The 21,495-nt window shown below is 36.5% G+C and overlaps 1 pseudogene; it reads left to right on the top strand.

Annotated features, from left to right (window-relative positions):
* Positions 1-2,332: 2,332 nt before the first annotated feature.
* On the top strand, positions 2,333-2,596 carry LOC110207962 (large ribosomal subunit protein P1 pseudogene; annotated as a pseudogene).
* Positions 2,597-21,495: the final 18,899 nt, after the last annotated feature.

Raw genomic sequence — 21,495 nt, 5'->3', positions numbered from 1 at the left:
GGATTTTTCAAAACTCCATTTTGAGTATGCCCATGTGCTCATTTAAGTATAATCAAAATCATTTAAGACATCTTTTGCTATTTCATTTTAGGTAACTATGGGGTAATTGATAAAGAACTAGCTTAAAAAGCAGGAAGACCTGGATTCACATTCCACTTCTATTGGCCCTAGGCAAGTCACTTAACCTCTTAATGCTCTAAGCAACTCTCTAAGACTATAAGTTATAGATAATGTGTCTTAGTAGTGGGTGAAAGAATTAATTTCTTTCTCATGATTGGTTTCTATTGATGTACTATAATTTGCTATGTTACTTGGAGCTGAGGATATTGTTGAGAAAAAGCAGTAGGAAGTCTTTGCATCTAACTGGTAAGATCAGTTTTTAGTTCAGTTATAATATAGTACTAATTCCTTATAAAAGCATTCATATATTCAGTTCATCTCATGCCCACTCATGATTTGTCAATTTTTGCAGTCAATGGAATCCACACAGAAGAATTTCCAATAGGTATATTATTGATATTTATGATTTGTTATAATATGTAGTACCTTGTTGTGGTATCAGAACACAAAAGAACATCACCCACTCTCTACTGCCTTCTATGTTAAATTGATCAAGACAGTGGTTTCAGGTAAGGCCTGCCATTTCTTAATATCCTAGCAGTTTCAATTATATCACATTGGCAAGGGTGCTAACCTAATCTGTGGAATCAACAGAACCTAATAGGCCAACATTTCACAATTCCTATTGATCAGTCACTGTTATGATAACAGTCTCAGAGCACATGAAATCCACTGAACATCACCCTGCCTGGCATTCCCTTACTTTGCTGCTTCCCCATATTGCTCCCCCAATACATGGAAGATAGACTATTATTATTGAATGGTTTATTAGTAGTCTCATTCTTCTCATATTTTTCTATAGGGTTCAGATTAAAATGGCTCTCAGACACATTGCTATCCTGCAAATATTCTTTTATATTTAATGTTCTATGGACTATTGTACAAGTGATTAAAATCACTACCTGTTTTAGTTGAATAAAAGTATTAGGATGTGAGTTCATCCTTTGTAGACTTCTGGAAAGCAACCTCAGTAAAACTCTAGTAGAAGGTGGGTGGGATCATAGGGATAATATTTACTTCACTTCACTTCTTAGCAAATTTGATCTCGGTCTTTATATTTGGTAAACTCATTTCATGGAGCTTGCATATTATGAACGTTTGGTATGATCACATTTCTTAGAAACATTATTCTTATATTTTATGGATCTAAGTTACATATAGGCAGTTATTGCCATTATTATTATTATCCATTATAAATAATTATGTTACATGGGAGCTAGGCTCTATAGTATTAATACAGAACAATATTTCAGTTACCCATGGACTGAATAAGCTTTTGTGGTCTTTAATTTATAACATTATGTATAAGGGGAAATGAGATCTGAAAGAGAGGGATTTTTTGTGTCTTGGATTTCATTTAGTATTGCATATTAGACAGTTCCCAGGCTAATGATGAAATGCATCAGTGCTTTAAAGCATATCAAACAGATCCTGGTCTAATACTGAAAATTAATTGCTGGTGAACATTAGCAAAGATGGATTTATATTAAGTATACACACACACACACACTCCTGTAGTTCTACCAAAGGGAAAAATTCTATAATTTTTAATTTAAAGGAGAAATAAAGAATACATAGCAGAAAACCCCAATTTGGTATTTTTCAGTTAAGAAAAACCAGAAATAAGATTATAAAGAAAGCTTTTGAAGACTTTAAGAGATATCAGTAAGAAAGCAGCTGATATAATACAGTTCAAGTGAAAGAAAAGAAATAAAAGGGACAAGAAAGTTCACCATGTTTAATAGAATAATATATTTGAATCTTTTAATTCAATGGATGCCTTAATTATAGAGGCCCATAAAGCAATTTTGACTAAGAAGAAAATGCTTGTGGGGAATGGAATTTAGAGAAGGTTAAAAAAAGAACAGAAAATACAAAATGGATATTTTAAGGAAATGAATATGAACAATGGAAGAATACATTCAAGTTCTGTATAACATTAAAGAGACTTGTTGAATAAAAATGGAAAGGAACAGAATTTCAAAAATATCCAACTGAAAAGTCTCATCTTCTGCATAAAACATAATCTGAGTAGGAACCTAGGTCATCAAAACAAAAGTGAGAATTAATGACAATAGCAATAATTATAATAATTCATTTAGAAAAAAGGTTTGTCAAGTGCTCAATACTTCCCAGGAAGCTAAGGCCATGTTGGGGTGAGGCTGAGACTTACTTCAGCCAGCTACTAGCACCAAGCCAGGTAGCCCCGGAAATGGCCTCCATCTCTGAGCTCTCCAGCAGCTACCTGGCCCTTACCTTGCATGAAGATGAGGTCACAGTCATGAAAGTAGCAGGTGTAAATGTTGAACCTTTCTGGATGGGTCTGTTTGCAAAGGCTGTGGCCAACACTGACACTGGGAGTCTCATCTGCAGTGTAGGAGTTGGTAGTGCTGACCCTGATGCCAGCTCTGCTGAAGAGAAGAAAGAGGAAACAAAGAAGTCAGATGATGGCATAGGCTTTGGTCTTTTTGACTAATTATCTCTTGTAATACCTCAAATAAATAGTTGAACTCTTTAAAAAAGTTCATTTTTTAAAATTACATTTTCTATGTTCTTCAAACATTTCAAACTCTTTCCAAAAGCAAGGGTCAATAGAAAAGTCTTCTTTCACTGAAAAGTATTATATAAGCTTAGCTATTATTGTATTCAGATAATACAGCGGATTATAAAATGAGTAAGATGAAAAATGTATGTTATATTTAGTTTGATTCTCCACCCTCCTTAAGGAAATTGGGCTACTTTCTCAAGGGAAATCTTTTTTATATATATACTCTACAATTGGGACATCGGTCTATAAATCAAAAGCTCTTAAGCTGGGGTCCATGAACTTAGTGTACTTGATATGCATGTGCATGTGTATACGTATGTATATATGTACAAATACATATACATATATTGTATTTTAGTATAACTGGTTTCCTTTGTGGTCCTATGTATCTTGTTTTATGCATTTAAAATAATTTTTCTGAGATGGGTTCAAAGACTTCACCAGACTGCCAAAAGGGTCCATGCATAAAAAAGTTTGGAACCCTGAATATAAGAGATTGAAAAAAATAATGAAAAAGCATTTGTTAAGGATTTATAATATGCAAAGCTGTGGAGAAACATGTAGAAAAGTAATCCAACTCCAACTTTCAAGGAGCTCATACTCTAATAGTAAAATACAACACAAATAGGATGATTCAGCTATAAATCAGATGGTAAGGCACTGTGGCCCTTTGCGACAAAGCAGATGGTAACATATCTTCTTTTGGTTCATTTTCATTAATAAAACCATACCCATTTGTGATGAGATATTTGACAGTGCCAAGGAATTTGCTGATGAGAAATTTATTTTCTGGGTCTTCTGTGGCTACTGAGAGAGAGTAGGGACAGGAGGGAGACTGCATCAGGTGTAGAGGCATTTGCCAGCTCCCACCTTCTCAGGAGTTTGGCTATAAAGCAGAGTGGAAGCAAAGAACTCTGTGGGCATTGCTGTTCCTGGAGCTCTTATGCTTACTTGCCCATTAGTAGCAACTGGTCTGCAGTTCGTGTATCAGCAATGGTGGGGATGGTAGACCCCTTCTATAAAGGGATTGTTGTCCTAGAGGATGGCTGCAGGGGCCAAGCTAGAAACAGGACAGATGGCCTGGGAATGGAGCCCAGGTTGTTAAGCACTGGATCCTGGGCTATTTCCAGCAGGTCTAAGGACAGTGGTTTGACTTAGCTTGCATGCCATGATCTTTCTCTCCCTTGGGGCGTCTTGTTACTTCAGCAAGGCTAGCTTCACTAACCTGATGGTGGCAGCTGGTTGAGCTGTTGGTGTTGATGGCAGTAGGGATAGTGGGTCCTTTCTCCACAGATGTTGCTCCCCTGAATGGTGGATTTGGACTCTTGGGTGCAGCATACAAGACAAACTTTAATAGAATTTGTGATGCAATATTGTCAAATCCTAAAAATGCATATCAAGTCTAAAAACAATTAATTAACTGAAAATAAACATTAACAATACATAAAAAGCTCTACTTTAATAGTAGAATCTTTGTGAGGTCTAATCTGAAATCCATGTATTTTGTGTGGTGGTCTCATTACAAAAACTTAATAGTTTATTGGTCTCTTTTAAAAGGACATTTAAAAAGCAATATTTGACTATGTTATGGAAATGCCTGTTTTATTCCATAATTTTTTTTTTAAAAAGCAACATATAAGAAGGAATATTGTATGGGGAATGCTATATGGAGCATTTGGGGAGAACGGTGGATTTTCTATACTTTACTCTTATAGCAACTTTGCTTGCACTGGGTAAACTTTCTTTTCTACCAGAAGCCATTTTGTGATAATCCATTGATTCATGTCAGTCCAGAAAGATTCCGTCAGCAGACACTACGGTGGCACACTCCCTTAGAGATAAGGAGGATCCTTAGATCTCTGGCCACCCTCAAGTCCTACTCATTATAGATTCTAGTATTTGTGTAGTTTGGACAATATGGCAGAAGAATAGATCACTAGTTTAAAAGCTGGAAAGGACCTGAGCAGCCATATAATCCAATCTCCTGATTTCACAGAAAAGGGAAGTGGGGCCCAGGGAGGACTTATCCAAAACCACACAAAGTAGCAAATAGCAAAGCAGATATTCAAACCCAACTCCTCTAACTATAGGTGTAACCAATACTCTTTTAGTGTTCCCCCACTGTAACCCAAGCAGGTATTGAACTCTTTCAGGATTTCAAAGGATAGAACAGAACCTATTGACAATGTTTTCCTTGAAAGAAAAAAAAATAACGTTTATGACTTAAAAGATGCCAAAGAGAAGAAATAGGCAAACTAGCTGAAATACTTCTAATTTGCTGAAATGAGGGGTAAAAATACATCATGATAAAATTACCAGTAGCAAAGAAAACCAAAAGGAGTTTAAAGAAAAAAAAATCCAACACATTTGAGTAAGTTTGATGAGTCACACTGAGCATTTGCTGAACAGAAGACACATGTGGTTTCCTTGGTCCTTCAATTTATAATACATTTACAATTGGCCAAACTTCCAAACCAGGTTTTTATTCTGAGGGGATCTGTTATTCATTCTTTATCTTGTAACAAATAGTCATAACCATCTTCATAAATAACCTGAAAGAAAGATTTTAAAGATATTTTCAGCAGTTTTTTTATCTGTCTATCTATCTATCTATCTATCTATCTATCTATCTATCTATCTATGTATCTTTCTCTTTCTTTCTTTTTGGTCTATATAAGACAATTTTGGCTAAAAATTATAGTGATTTAAGTATCTCACCTGCTAAAGACTTGGTAATTGCAGTGTTCCCAATAACTCCTGTGTCTAATAGAGATAAGTAGATATTATTATTTCAGAACAGGTCTACTTACTGTAAAGAGCTGAATAAACATTTAATGGGTCTACAGTAATTAAGTAGGTGAAACTCATATTTGCAGAATAGATATTTATCTGACATTAAAGAACTGTCCTAATTTTTTAAATCATGAGGGACTTTTGACATTTGCACTGTTAATTTTCCCAGAAAGGACAGTGAGTACTTAAAATAACTATTGAGCTAACCTTTGCATGAACCAGCTCTGCTTGTAACTACTAAAATTTGGATGTACTCATTGTACTAATGAGTTTTGGCTTGTCTCAGCTGCGTCACTTTTATCTTTGAAGGCTAGACATTATTTTGTAGTGGCCTACACTGTGAAAAGACAAAAGGTACAATTTTAATGAATCCTACTGAGCCTTTTTATTCTCTTATCTCCTTAGAATCAGATTTTAGAATCTCATAATGGCACTGAAATACTGCAATTAACCTCATGGAAGATGCTGGTGCTTCCTTAATCTTTTTCTTCTCAGCTGTGGCCATCATTACTAACTTTGCCTTTGAGGTTGTTAGACTTTCAGAAATATCCAGGGTTTTCAAAGTAAATACCTGGTCTCGCTTGAATGTTAATTAATACTCCAAATGTTTACTAGAAGTAAGTTAGTGAACAGTCCCTTGGGGGGGGGGAGGCGGGGTTGAGTGGGGAAATAGACTCCTAGTAATATTTGGACTGTGAAATATGTGAATTTTAAATTTTACTTTGCATATTGGTGTGTTTTTTTTTAATTCAGCTCCTTTGAATGACACTATTATTCACTTCAGTGAATTAAATCCCTTCATTAATATTGAGCCCATGCAAGCTTTATGGTATCCTTATCCCAACTCCTGCTGCTGAGTCATGTCTCCAGAGAAGAGTCAGAGGTAATTCTCTAATGCCTCTGGCCTGAGTCCCTATTGGTATACTTCCCCCCAAGATTATAAGTTGTGAATCATTTCATCAGCCTTCCTTAAGTAACTTTTAGAAAGAGGTATTTACTAATTTAATCCATTTAGAACAGTGGGTATAAAACATCCCCCAAAAGGTCTGTGACATGTTTTCCAGAAGTACCTACAGAACCTAAGGGAAGAGAGCGCAGACTTGGCAAGCAAATTAGTAAATGTGTGACTTTCAGCCCCCAGTTTCTAGAAGCCTCTTTTCCCATTTGTGGGATGCTCAAAAAATTGCCTTTAAGCATGAGAAAACTGAATCTATATACTCTTGAATTCCAATGTTACCAACTGATCCAGAGATGCCACGTAGGGTACCAGTGGGAAGATGAGAAGTACAAAATCTCTTTGGGCTCTTCAAAGGTGGAAAGTCCTCCTCTGATATCACAAAATGGTGAAGGAAGGAGACCTTTATAAAACTACAATTTTCCCTCCTCCTACTATCCTGCCAGACAGTTATATCCTCATCAGTAGTGTACTAGAAAACCACATTTTTTTTTCCAGTTTCTAGAATAACTTCCCATTTTAGCAAATTCATGCTATTATATAGGACCCAGAGGGACTAACAAAATCCCACAGTCATTTGTGACTGTACTCTTAGCTGACATTTTTTTTATTTTATCAAATGTTTTTCAAAGACTTTATCAAACTTAGTGTAAAGTCTTTTGATTAACTGGTGGATTGAGATGTGCTCTCACCTAGTTAAGGTATCCGCCTGAAATGGAGTGGGATGGCTTCAATCTCACCCTTAAAATATCAAGACTCACAAATATAGTAGCTGTCCTGAAACCAACTAAAACAGGAGTGCTACATTGTAAGAGTGCCTCTTGGTAAAAGAACAATGGTTAGATGCAGGAGCAGTTGATTTTACTTCTCTTTGCTTACAGAATTTGCCTTTTCCTTCAAATATTTTTTTCTTCTTCCAAAGAACATGTAGGAGGCTCAGTAACTATACAGGAATTCCAAAAAAAGAAACATGTTTCATATGATTCTGGCTATGTAGAAGGAGAAAGAGGAAAGGAAGGAAATAGATTCTCATTTTTCTTAAACTTTTCTCTTGAAAAGCATCCAGTAGAAGAAAGCATAAAATAGAGGAACAAAGAAGGTAGCTTGCTAAATAAAATTATTATGCTTCAATAATTTCATTTAAATTCTGTTCCCATATCAAATGTCTTTACAAGTATATAAATAAATATAATATATAAATAAATGTTATTCACAAGTTCCCCAAATGATCTTTTGCCATCCAATACTATATATACTTCAAATATGCCCAACAAGATGAGTACTAAGTTTCATTATGAGAAAATGTATCTTCCTAAATTTTTAGTAGCTAATCTGTTTTCATTTGAAAAAATATACAGTGTGTCTCCATAAGGATAGCATATCCATGTATGACATTGTATACAAACATTTGTATGAAAAATGCTGTGCACAAGTTCATTTTCAGTTAGGGGAATAGCACAGGCTTTTAAATTTGAAAGGCCATTTCTCAACATACTGATGATCACCCACTATAAAACTGAATTATGGAACTATGAGTGGTAAGACTGATAGTGGAATATAGCAATACTGTGCCATTTCATGCAAATAGAGAAACAAGTAAGTATATAAACTTTTCATAGTTGAATATTCTTTTTTAAAAAATCACCTATTGGGCATGTACTTTTTAGCTTATTTGAAAAATATTGAACTGAATCAATTTTGACAAAGATATTAGATTTAAAGAAGGAAATAAAAATCCCGTTTCTAGCCCAGCCATCACAGACATCATCCAGAGAAACAACATCTATAAAGAAGGGGCCAATCATCACCAGTAACTACCAATGAGCTCTCACTTATAGGGCAAGCAAGTCAGAGTACTTGATAGGATCCCTTCTATCACTCCCTCAGGTTTACTCTGAGGGAGAGACAAGAAGTAGCATGTGCCAGGCAATTCAAACCACAACATGTCCTCTCAGAATCTGATGGAGACTGCCCAGAACCCTGAACCCAAGAGGCTTTGGAATAGCAAAGCTTCCATACTAATGCCCTTAGTCATCATCCTGGGAAGCAACTCCTATGGAGATGAGGCTTGATGACTGCTCCTGCAGGTGTTATAGTTCTAGACACCAGAGTTCTTGGCAATGTCAAATGGTTCAACATCTGAAACAGATGGGATTTTAGCAGTGGAATTGACATTAAAGAAAATTAATAACCATCTGCTTTGCTGCTTCAACCTAAGGATGATGGAACCATCAGATTTGTAGCTAAAATCTCCTCTATCTGTTGTGTCCCCATTAGTATGTGAGTATCTTGAGAACTGAGACTGCCTTATTTTTATATTTACATTCTGGTAACTTATCATAGTGCTTTTCATATACTAAGTGTGTAATAAGTGCTTCATTCATTCATTCATTCATTCTAGGGGTACAAGCTCTCTCTTTAGTTGACTTCTTATTTGAGGAACACACAGCTGTTCGGAAGGTTCTTACTAGTTTACGTTCTTTTTATGTTAGGCATGCTTTCTTGGATCCAGATATGGGACATCAGCGGTTTAGTTGCTTTTTTCAGCAGCACATATCATTTGAGAAGGTCACAAGTCTCTTGACTCAATACTTTTGGGAGTGACAAATTCTGATGATATTATGTCACTTCCCCTTGGGAGCTATTGTGTGTCAGTTCTAACTGTATCAAAACAAGTAAAAGCTTTCATTATATATATGTATTTTTTTTTAACCAAAGCTTAGAGGCCAAATTACAAATATCTGAAACAAACTGTTTTCCCTAAGGGAATGTTATTTTTCATCCTAGGTAAGAATTTAGGAAAAGATGAAGTCAGGTGCGAAGATTTGTAGTTACCATGCGTATTGCAACCTAAATAAGGAAAACTGATAAACTTGTTCTTTTGGACAGCTGGTAAAGACAGATGTTACCTTAAAGTGTCTTAAAAGAAGCAAATTGTGAAGCACTTGGGATAGTAAGTGGGTCAGTAATACATTCTCACAGTTTTCACTTTTGAGCACCGCCTTGTTTCTTAGGAAACTATACAATGCTGCCTGGAGCTCCTTTATAATTAGCTTTCCTAACCACCCCCTCCTCATTTTCCAGACAGTGAAAAGTGAAAGATGTTTTTAAAACCTGGAAATATGTCATAGCTTAGAAATCTTGATACCTATTACATCAATATGTGAAAAGCAGAGAATTTAGATATTTCCTCACTGTTATTTTGGTCGTTGTCACAAATTCAACAAACGTTTATTATGCACTTTATATGTGCACTGAGGATATGAAGGCAAACATGATTTTTTCCCTCATTTCAAACAGCTTCCATTACGCTTAGGGGATACAATATGTACCCAAATAAGGCAACAATTTAAGAGGCACCCAGGGAAAGCAAAAGGAAGCTAAGCCTTGAAGGAAGATAAGGATTCTAAGAGGTGGAGATGAGGAAGGATTGCTTTTCAGGCATGTTAAATGCATATTGGTGGCATAGTGAATGTTGATTTTCAAGAACAGGTAGTAGTCTAGTTCATCTAGACCCAAGATTATGTGAAAGGAAGTAATGAAACAATGTCAGAAAGGAAGATTAGAATCAGATCATGGTGCTCACCCTCAAGATGCAACCTTGTATTTTACAGATGAAGAAAGTGAGTCCTGGATCAAGAAACTGATTTGCCTAATATGACACAGGTAATAAGTGACAAAGTCAGGATTTGGACCTATGCCCTCTGATTCTAAATTCAGCTATTTCCCACTATACTATGCTGTTTCATTTGCAATTTCCTCACTCAGGGCTAAGGCTTGAATTGAAAACTCTCACACGATGAAAGCATCCTACTAATTACTAAACTATGAGCATTTTTATTCCTTAAAGATACGTATGAACATATGTAGTCTTCCCTGACCCTGGACCTGGCCCCAAGCAACACTTCCTTGAGCATGACCAATGAAAATGTCTTCACTAATCTCCAAGAACTTCTTTGCTGGCCACTAATAGTTCTCCTCTGCCTCAAAGAAAATCAGATTTTCCACAAACTCTACATGAATTTCTAGAATAAAGGATATAAGAGTTTATATGTATACATATACATACACATGTACATGTATATGCCATATATGTATGTGTATATGCCATATATGTATGTATATATACACATATATGACATGATAATTCTAGAGAAAGGAAGGGAAAGAAGAATGCTAAGGAAAAAATGGAAGAATAAGTAGTTTAATATGAGAAGTGCAAAACCTTACTCAATAAGGTTTGAGTAAATTAGAGTCTGAGAAAATTAGACTGAACTAAACAGAGATGAATGAGTGCATTAGACAACAAGAAACGTAGAATAAAATCAAGAGTGAAAAAATGGTTATAAATATAAGATGTCTTCTAGCAAAAATGATTGACTTTGAAAATAAGTCAAGGAACCATAATTTTATAATCATCAGCTATTTTGAAACTTAACCCATATAAAAGCCAATATACCACATTTTAAGATAGTGAATGAAAATCATCTAGACCCTATAGAACTATAGGCAAAGTGAAAGTAGAAATAATCCACTGAAAGAAACCCCCAAAATGAAAACTACCTGGAATGTCACAGACAAAATCTAGAGCTTCTACATCAAAGAAAAAATATTGTAAGTGGACAGAATTCAAATACCAAGGAGCCACACTCAGAATCAGAAAAGAATTTAGAGCTTCCACTTTAAAGGAAAATCGGGCTTGGAATGATAATTTAGAAGGCAAAAGATAAAGGCTTATGATCAAAACATAACCTTCCTGGAAAAAAAAATTGTTGTAATCTTTCAAGGTGGGAAAATAGATATCTAATGAAATAAAGGATTTTTAAGCATTGCTGATGGATATTAGCTTTATAATAATAGCTAGCACTACATAGTGCTTTAAGATTTGCAAAGTGCATTACAAAAATTATCTCATTTTATTCTCACAACAATCCTGGAAGAGAGGTACTATTTTACCTCCTTTTTACTGATGAGGAAACTAAGACAAACAGAAGTTAAATGACTTGCCCTGGCTCTGAGGTTGGGATTGAACTCACGTCTTCTGAAGTCCAAGTCTTGCATTCTATTCACTGTACCATCTAGAAAATAAAGAGAATGAAGTCAAGTAGAAACTTTCAGGAGTCAAACAAAACATAGAAAAGTAAATTTATCTGATTAATTGGAAGGGATTATTTATATTTTAAGAGGGGGGAAAGAAAGTGTCATCTAAGAATCCTAATGTCTTCAAGAGTCATGTAAGATATAATAGCCTGTGTATAATTTTGTTATATTTTGATCTCAAAAAATACACTAGGAAGAAAGGAGAAAGAGAACATTAATGTTTGCAAAGAGATTGATGTAGAAATACATAAGCTTAAGAAGAATTCCGGTAGGAACAGGGAGAGGAAAAACGGAGACTAAGAGGGGATAGATCCAGGGAGAAATTAGTCATAAACAAATCTCGAGTTTCATAGGGTAGATTGTAAATGGGGGAATAAAAGAAAAGGAAAAAGGTATTATTCTGTGATCAGACACTGGTCAGGAGGAAGAGAAGAGGAACAGTGGAACAGAAGTAGATTATATCAGAAAAACATTGCTAGTATCAAGGATAATCCTCTTTTACTACTCATTTCTTTCATGTAAAATGTGGGGCAGTGGACAAAAGAGAGGAAGAAGTGAAAGAGAATTAAAAGGAGGTAAATACAGACTTTACATACTAATTCTGAGTGAGAATAGTATGAACTAACTTATGCAATGAAAGAGGGTAGCAGACTGGATTAGAAAGATAAATCCAACAATATGCTGTTTAAAAGAAACATTTGAAACAAAAAAAAATTAAAATAAAATGATGGCACAAAATTTGTTATGTCTTAGGGAAAATAAAAAAGCAGAGGCAGCAAGTATTGTATTAGATAATTCAATAGTAAAAATAGAATTAAATGAGAGAAACATTATTCTTTTTTAATTTTTTAAAAGTTTTTAACATTCACTTTTATAAGTTCCAAATTTTTTTCCCCTTTTCTTCCCTCCCCCTTCCCCAAGATGGCATGCGATCTGATATAGGCTGTACAAGTACAATCATATTAAACATTTATACATTAGTTATGTTGTAAAAGAAAAATCAGAAGAAAAGGGAAAAACCACAAGAAATTAAAAAACAAAAAACAAAAAAAGAGAGAAAATAGCATGCTTCGATCTACATTAAGACTCCATAGTTCTACTGGATATGACAGTATTTTCCATCCAGAGTCTTTTGGAGTTGTCTTAGGTCATTGTATTGCTGAGAAGAGCTAAGTCTGTCAAAGTTGTTCATCGCACAATGTAGCTGTTACTGTGTATGATATTCTCCTGGTTCTGTTCACTTCACTCAGCATCAATTCATGTCTTTCCAGGTTTTAATGAAATCTGTCTGCTCATCATTTCTTATGGAACAGTGGCATTTCATTACATTCATATACCACAGCTTCAGCCATACCCCAATTGATGGGCATTCCCTCAATTTCCAATTCTTAGCCGCCACAAAAAGAGCTGCCGTAAACATTTTTGTACCTGTGGGTCCTTTTCCCTTTTTTTATGAACTCTTTGGGATATTGGCCCAGTAGTGGTATTGCTGGATCAAAGATTATACACAGAAACTATATTATTCTTAAAGGTACTACCAACAATGAATTAGTATCAATCCTTAATATATGCTCACGGAATGGCATAGTGAATAAATACTTAAGGAAAGAGTTAATTAAATTGTAGGAAGAAATAGTCAATAATAGTTAGAATATGTAACCCTTTGAGACCTAAACAAATGTAAGAAAAACATAAACAATAAAAAAGTTAAAGATCTGAAAGTTGGATGTGATAGTTCTATAGCAATTACTGAATGAGAACAGAGTATACCTACTTCTCAACTCTGCATGAGACCTTTACAAAAACAAATCAACTATTAGGGCATAAAAATATAATAAAATGCAAAAAAAAAATCAGAAATGTTAAATACATCATTTATCAACCACAACACAATAAAAACTAAGTAAGAGACCCATAATGTGCTGAGCACCGTGCTATGTGCTGGGGATACAAAAAGAGGAAAAACAGTCCCTGCCTTCAAGGGGCTTATAATCCTAATGGAGGAGACAAAATGCAAACAAATATATACAAAATATGTACAAGATAGGAAATAATCAAGGTAAGGCACCGAGATTAAGAGGGGTTGGGGAAGGCTTCCTTGCTTGTGGCCTTGAGTCCACATGTGGCCTTCAGGTCCTTGGGTGCAGCCTTTTGACTGAGTCCAAGTTTTACAGAAGAAATCTTTTTGTTAAGGGGATGTGTTCTGTGAAGTTTGGATTCAGTCAGTGGTCCGCACTTGAGGACTTAGAGGGCCACAGGTTCACCTATCCTGCTTTAGAAGGTGGGATTTTAGTTGGGACTTAACAGAAGCCAGAGAGGTCAGTAATCAGAGTGGAGGAGGGAGAGCATTCCAGGCACGTGGAACAGCCAGAGATGATTCTTGGAGCCTAGAAATGGAGGGTCTTGTTTGTGGAACAGCCAGAGGCTGGATCAAGTGGATCACTGGATCAAAGAGTATATGTTGGGAATTAAGCTATAAGAAGTCTGGAAAGGTAGGAGGAGGTGAGGTTATGGAAGACTTTGAAATGCCAAACAAAGCATTTTGTATTTGGTCCTAGAGGCAACAGAAAGACACGAGTTATTGCATAGGGGGATAACATGAATGGACCTGTGCTTTAGGAAAATAACTTTGGTGGCTGAATGGAAGATGGACTGGAATAGGGAGAAATTTAGGCAGGCAGCTCTGCCAGAAGGCTATTTGATAACCTAGGTGTGGGTGGTAGCAGTGTCGGAGAAGCAAAGGGAATGCATTAAAGAGATATTGCACAGATGACACTGACAAGCTTTGGATAGATTAAACAACAGATTGGATCTGGGGAGTAAGAAATAATGAGGAATCAGAATGACTTTTAAGTTGTGAGCCTGAGGAACTAGGAGCATGGTGCCACCCTCTATAGTAAAAGGGAAGGTAAGAAGGGGGAAGTGCATAAGGGAAAAGATAATGAGCTCTCTTTTGGATATGTTGAGTTTAAGATACCTCCTGGATGTCCAGTTTTATATGTCTGAAAGGCAGTTGGAGATCCAAGATTGGAAGTCAGCTGAAAGATTGGGACAAGCTAGGTAGATCTGAGACTCAATAGCATAGCATCAAATCCAGGGGAACTGATGAGATCACCAAGTGAAGGAAAACTCTCTGGGAATTGTATCTATTCCTGTGCGCCAAAGACTTATTTGGGTCATTTTCCTTCTCCAATGAGAAGCCAATTTTGCCCAAAGACAACAGTGTAGCCTATCATTCACCTACCAGACTTTCTTCTCTTTTAATACTCCAGCTGAATGCTACCTCCGCACACTTAACTACTTGCATTGCAGTTCAAATGCTCCCTGTAGCTTCAGCTACTTTCCTTAGTAACAATGATAACAAGTGAGAATTGATACCAGTGACATTATGAAGAATCAACAGAATTTTTTGACTAAATGGATTTGAAGAGATGGGAAAAGAGAGGAGTCAAAGAAGATGTGAAGACTTGTAGCCTGAATGACTGGGAGAATCATGAACTGTTGGTAGAAATAGGAAAGTCAAGAAGGAGAACTGGTTTGGAGAAAGGGATCATGGGTTAAATTTTAGAAATGGCATAAGGTTAGGTTGATATTGAATAGAGGAGATATGTAGTGTGATACAACAGAGAAGAAAGGGTTCAAGATAAAGATTTGAGTATCGTCTTAACAGAGGAGCAACCTAGAAGATGAGAACCTCCCAGAGACCTCAGGACTAAACATTGAGTCTTGAGATATGAGCCCATTGATGAGACAAGAACAAAAAGTGGAGTCAGTGAATGAGATAGAAAATGAATGTGCAGAGAAGTAGGAGGACCAAGGCAGAGCAATGCCATGAAAGTCAAAAAAGCAGAGAGTTTCTAGGAGAAAGTGATCAACAATATTAAATGGCAAGGTGTATAAAGACAGAAAATTTCATTATATTTGTCCATTGAGAGATCTTTGGTGGCCTTTGAAACAGCTGTTTTAGCAAAGTTCCTACTATAAGAATTAAAGAAGAGAGGATGATGGGAAAATTTAGGAGCTAGTGTGGATGACTGTCTATTTATATTCAGTGAAAGGAAGAATAGAAATAGGAGGATACCTTGAAAGAGTAAAAGAGTCAAGGAAAGATTTTTATAGTATAAGCAAGACCTGAGCCCACCTATATGTAGAGAAAATTGAGACACTAAGGAAGGAAATTAACAAAAGCATTAGATATAATAATTGTGGATCACAGTCCTAAAAGAGATAGAAATAGGGTAAGATTAGAGGGGACAGCCTTGGAAAGGAGTGATACTTTTTTTCTGAGAGAACATGAAAGAAAGTGATGGTAGATAAAGATATAGATTTTGTGAAATAGAGAGTAAGGTGTAGATGTGATAATGTTTTCAGGTCAATACAGAAAACTTGTAACAGGTCACAGGTTCATAGGATTTGGGCCTAAAAAGGGTCGTGTAGATCTAGTCCCATTTTCTTAATTTAGAAATGAAAAAACTGAGACCACAAGAGTTTAGGTAATGCCCCTTGTCTCACAGGCAATTAAGGAACACATCAAAGATCTGAACATAGTTCTGACTCTAAATACGGATGACCTTGATCTTCTTACTAGGAAGGACCAAGCATGGTAGAATTGAGAGCTTAGAAATTACACTGGATATTAACAAAGGACAAAGCATTGAAAGGTCTGACAAGTGGTAACTGAGGGCTAAAGTTGGCAAGCAGGGATTTGCTGTGGGTGATGACTGACTTTCTCTAGTATCACTCAGTAGCTTAGTAGCCATGGCAGAAAAAAGAAATATGGAAGTAACTTTGGGTTGTGGATAAGGATGGTGTTAGGACAAAGAAGTGAGGAAGTCCAAGGAGTTAATGAGGACAGCATTGAAGTGGTGACCCTGGAGTCTAGTCTGAATGGTCAAATGAAGCCAAAAAGGAGCCAATGGAAAGGGGGAAAGTGTTATGTAAACAAGCAGGTTCACTAAGTATGATACAGGGAACAGTTGATAAGGGGAAAGACTCAGTTTAAGATTTTGGAGGTACCGATTTTCAAAGCTCAGCTCAGAAGATGCTATTTCCTAGGGGAAACCTTTCCACCTCCTTCCTTCAACCCCCACTGTTAGTATTTCCTCACTATTCAACTTACCTTGTTTTGGTTTATCTGTTTATAGTTTGTGTCTTCTAGTAGGATAGAAAGTCCTTGAAGAGGACCGGTTTTCTTCTTTGTCTTTCTACTCCTAAGACTTAGCATAGTTCCTTGCACATAGTACTGCTTAATAAAGGCTTGTTAAGTTGGTTTAGAAGAGATCTGAGTCACAGTGAGGTTCAAGATGGGTTTGTGATAGCCACTGACTAAAGCAGGGTGGAGATGTTTGATAGCATTGAGAAAGCAGTGAACTTGTGAGGCAGGGTAGGAGATAAGAGAGAAGAATAAATCAGCCACCTGTTTAATGGCTGTACAAATATCAGCAATACAAGTGATCACAGGATATAGCACACATGGTTTTCTGATTAGCAACTGGCCAAGAAAGGAATTTCTGCAAGAAATCCTTTGCTTTGATTTGGAGCACATGAGCCAGTAGCTGTATTTTAATGTAATCTTTGGATTTTCATGACTTTTCATCATCTTTAGACATATTAAATAATTTAAAAGAGAAAATTCAAACCACTGAAGGTTGTCTTTTACTTCCCCCATGACTTCAGTAGAACTGCTCAGATTTTTTTGGCTGACCTCCTAAAAGCAACTCCAAAAGTATTTGTTACACTGGGATACAATGCCACAAAGCCCTCTCTATCACATTTCTGAGGTTTTCCTGAAGAGATGTTGAAGGACAAGACAAGAAATCAATTGGTGATTCATTACTCTCAGCAAGTGAGGGTTTCTTCTCATCCTGTTTTGTACTTCTTAATCCACTGAACCAATATAGGGAAAACAAAGTAACTAGTAGAAGGAATTTTTCATATGGCTAGTGTAAATTTTTTAAAGAAAAACTAAGAAGCATGGAAAATGGAACTTAGAAAGGAAGCTGAAAATTTAATGAAAGGGCTCATTTAATAAGAGAGACTTTAAATATGAGAACCATTATTCTGAATCCATCTCTTTTGTTGTTGTTCAGTCATTTCAGTCATGTACAACTCTTTGTGACCCCATTTGGGGTTTTCTTGGCAAAGATACTGGAGCGGTTTGTCATTTCATTCTCCAAAATCCATCTCTACTGAAGATAAACACCAAAGTTAGAGCCAAATGAAATAAAGCTAGAATAAAACACTTTGCAACTCTCAGAACAGTTAAGCTGCTTCTGCCATTCTGCTTGGTTTAAACTTCACCAAATGAGACATCCCCTGGTCTTCCAGTCTTCTCTATTTCCTCCCTCCTTTTGTGTGTTGTCTCCCCCATTAGATCTTGAGCTCCTTGGGGCCAAAGACTCTTTCTTTTTAATTATGTCCCCAGCACTTAGCAAGTAGGCTTTTAACAAATGTTTATTGGTTTGCATTAGATTATATTGGATTAAACACTGAACAGGTCAACAAGGAAACACACCTTCAAGAGCTATATGGAAAGAAGATACAGCCTTCACACATCCTTCCTTCTAGTTATTCTGCCCTGTCAGCACACTTTGTATCTGCACAGGTCACTCCTCATGTCTGGAGTGCACTGTGTTCTACCCTCAGCTTCTTGGAATCCATGGCTTCTTTCAGAAGCACAGTTCATGTGCCACATTTTACCTGAAGCCTTTCCTAATCTCATTCCCAGTTGTTCACATGCTCCCTGATTGAAATTATTTTGTATTTTTGTGCATATGTTTTGTGTACTTAATAATATGCAAATATGCTGTGTGCCCTTCAGTAGAATAAGCTGTTTGATGGGTTGTGGCCCCTCAAGTTACCTTGAGGAAGTTGTGGGCTTGGAATCAGGAAAATGAGTTCAAATTCAGCCTCAGACTCTTATTAGCTGTGTGAACCTGAGCTAGTCATTTTACTTCTCTTTGCTTCAGTTTTCTCCACTATAAAATCAGCATAGTAGGGTTGTTGTGAAAATCAAATGAAATAAATGTAAGTCACTGAGCATAGTACCAATCATACAGTATGCACTTAATAATTACTCATTACTTTGTTTTATCCTTCTTTATCCTTAGTACCTTGCAACTAAATTGAAACTGACATGATCTGACATTGCTTACTGCCAGATATAGGAGCACATTGCAAAATAACTTCAGTGGGCTTAATCAATCTATAGACATAATCATGTATGTATAGCTAGTAGCAGTACATGCAATAAAAAGCCTTAACTGTAAAACCTTCAAGGGAAGAAAGTCTAGTGCCTTTCTCTCTGCTGTAATGCCTAGTAGAGTAGTTTTGTTTTGTTTTGTTTTATTTTTCAAAAAAAAGCCTGACTATAGAAGTCCTTTCTGTACACAACAGAAGGGGAAGGAACCAAACACTATCATACTATAATCAGCCTGTATATTTTGGATTTTAGGCTTCTGCTTAGCCCAAATTTATACACTCGGAATAATGTTCATGTTTTTCAATAATAATACTCAATTTTGGTACATTTTAATAAACTAAAGACTATTAGAAGTGATTAAGCAGTAGGAGATTTTTTGTCTTACAAAGATAGCACCAATTGCTTCTTTCTTTTGCTTAAGACATTCCCCAGAGTAATGTGAAACTCGAGGACTGAAAAAGATACCTTAAAAGAATCAGTGATGAGAGAAGTTCCCATCACAGGCCATTAATGCGAATGAATGGTCATTTTATATTGGTCTGACTGATTTTAGATTCTTTGCCTTGAAGCCTCTGAGTGTCCAAAGGGATACACAAATTTAGTTTATTCAAAGATGATCTCAGCTTCCACTTAATACTAATTTTGAGTGTCTAGGTTTGTCCAGTGATGATTGTGCCTTATGTTAAAATTAGGAAAATAGATGACACTGAAGAAACTTGAAAATAGAGGAAGTATCTAATGCAGGGGAAGATGTGAAAAGATGTGTTTTATGTGTTTTATTTGTTCATTGTTGAACATTCTTTTGAGTAGTAGACCCCTTTGCAGTCCTAACATAAGGGCCTACAAATCAAAACTTTGTTACTGATTCCCTCAGGATGAATGGGCCAATTGGGTGGAGGAAAGTATGAATTAGAGTTTAACCAGATGTTTCATTCTACATATTTACATGCAGTAATTATGATTAGAATCTGCACGTTGACTTTCCTTCCTCCTTTCCATACATCTCACTTCAAATAGCCAATCTATTGCCAAGTCTTGTAGTTTTGACCTATATAGCATCTCTTGTTTTCTTCCCCTTTTTCGATTCAAACAGCCATCACCCAAGGTCGGGTCCTCATCACGCCCTGCATGGACTATTGTAATAACTTCCAAATTGGTCATCCTGCTTCATGTTTCTCCCTATTCCAGTCTATCCTTCTTTTAACTACCAGTGATTTTAGTAAACCGTATATGATGCTTCTTACCCTTCACTTAAAATGTAGTAGCTCTCTATTACTTCCAGGATGAAATATAAAGTCCTGTGTTTGGAATATAGAACTCTTTATAACTTAGCCCTTTCCTGCCTTTCAGCCTTCTTAAAATTTTACCTCCATTTGGTCTATGATCCAATGACAGTGGTCAACTTAGTTGTTCCTCTAACATAAGACTCTATCTCCTCATTCTGTACCTTTGGACTGTGTGTTCCTCATTCCTGGAATGCTCTGCCCTCTTTCTTCTCTCCCCCCACTTCTCCCGGCTTCCTTAAATGCTCAGTTCAAATTCCAGTTTTTGCAAGAAGCCTTTCTAGTTGTCCCCAGCTGCTAGTGCTTTCCATTCTGAGATTCTCTTCCATCTACTCTCTATGTCTTCTATGTTCCTAATTACTTACCTGTTCTCTGTGCCATTGTAATATGAGCTTCTTTATTAGTAGGAACTGTTTTTGCCCTTCTTTGTATACACTCAGTTGGGGCAGCTATGTGGAACAATGCCTGGAATGCTAGGCCTGAAGTCAGGAGGACTTGAGTTCAAATCTGTACTCAGACACTAATCATGTGACCCTGGGCAACTCACTTAACCCTGTTTGTCTCAGTTTCCTCATCTGTAAAATGAACTGGGGAAGGAAATGGCAAACCATTCCAGTATAATCAGAAAAACCCCAAAAGGGGCCGTGAAGCATTGCATATGACTGAAAAATGACTGAACACAGCAAACAAGTACACTCATTACTGACTCATAATAAGCACTTAACTAATCAATAAGCCTTTATTAGGCACCTTTTATGTGCCAGGCCCTGTTCTTGGTGTTGGGTATACAAAAGCAGTAAATGCAACACTCCACATTTGTAAAGGAAGACAAGAAGTACATATATAAAAATAAACTAAATAAGTATAAGGGGAATAAATAAAAATAAATATAGAGTATTTTAATAAAGGTAATATAAGAGGGAGATTACTTGCAACTGAGAAGGGGAGATTAAGGAAACGCTTCAGACAGAAAGATGGTGCTTGAAGGGGTGAGGAGGGAATGCATTACAGGCTTGAAGGATGGCCAGTGCAAAGATGTGGAAAAGGAATATGGATTTCCATCAGTGAGGAACAGGCAGTTTTGCCTAATCACAGAGTATGGGAGGTAATGTTCAATGAGACAGGAAAAACAATTGGGGCCAGTTTGTGAAGGACTTGAAAAGCCAAATAGAAAGAGTTTCTATTTTATCATAGGCTAACAGAAAGGCACTGGAATTTTCTGGGGAGGGGAGTGGCACAGTCAGATCACCTTGGCACCAGTGTGTGGTATGGGGCTGTAGTGCTGAGACAGGAAGAAGGAGATCACAGAAGGCTGTTATAATTATCCAGGCAAGAGGTGATGAGACTCTGAAAACAAATGGTAGCTGTGTGTGTAAAGAAAATAGGTCAGATGCTAGAAACGTGGAGGTAGAAAAGGCAACTGATTAGACAGAGTCATGGAAAGTAAGAATGATCCCAAGACTAAGAATTGAGGAGACTGCACAAATGGTGGTGT

The sequence above is a fragment of the Phascolarctos cinereus genome, unplaced genomic scaffold (assembly GCF_003287225.1).
Source record: "Phascolarctos cinereus isolate Bilbo 61053 unplaced genomic scaffold, phaCin_HiC Scaffold_2;HRSCAF=192, whole genome shotgun sequence".
Lineage (NCBI taxonomy): Eukaryota > Metazoa > Chordata > Mammalia > Diprotodontia > Phascolarctidae > Phascolarctos > Phascolarctos cinereus.
Note: the sequence above shows the minus strand (reverse complement) of the source record. Positions and strands in the feature narration are given on the sequence as shown.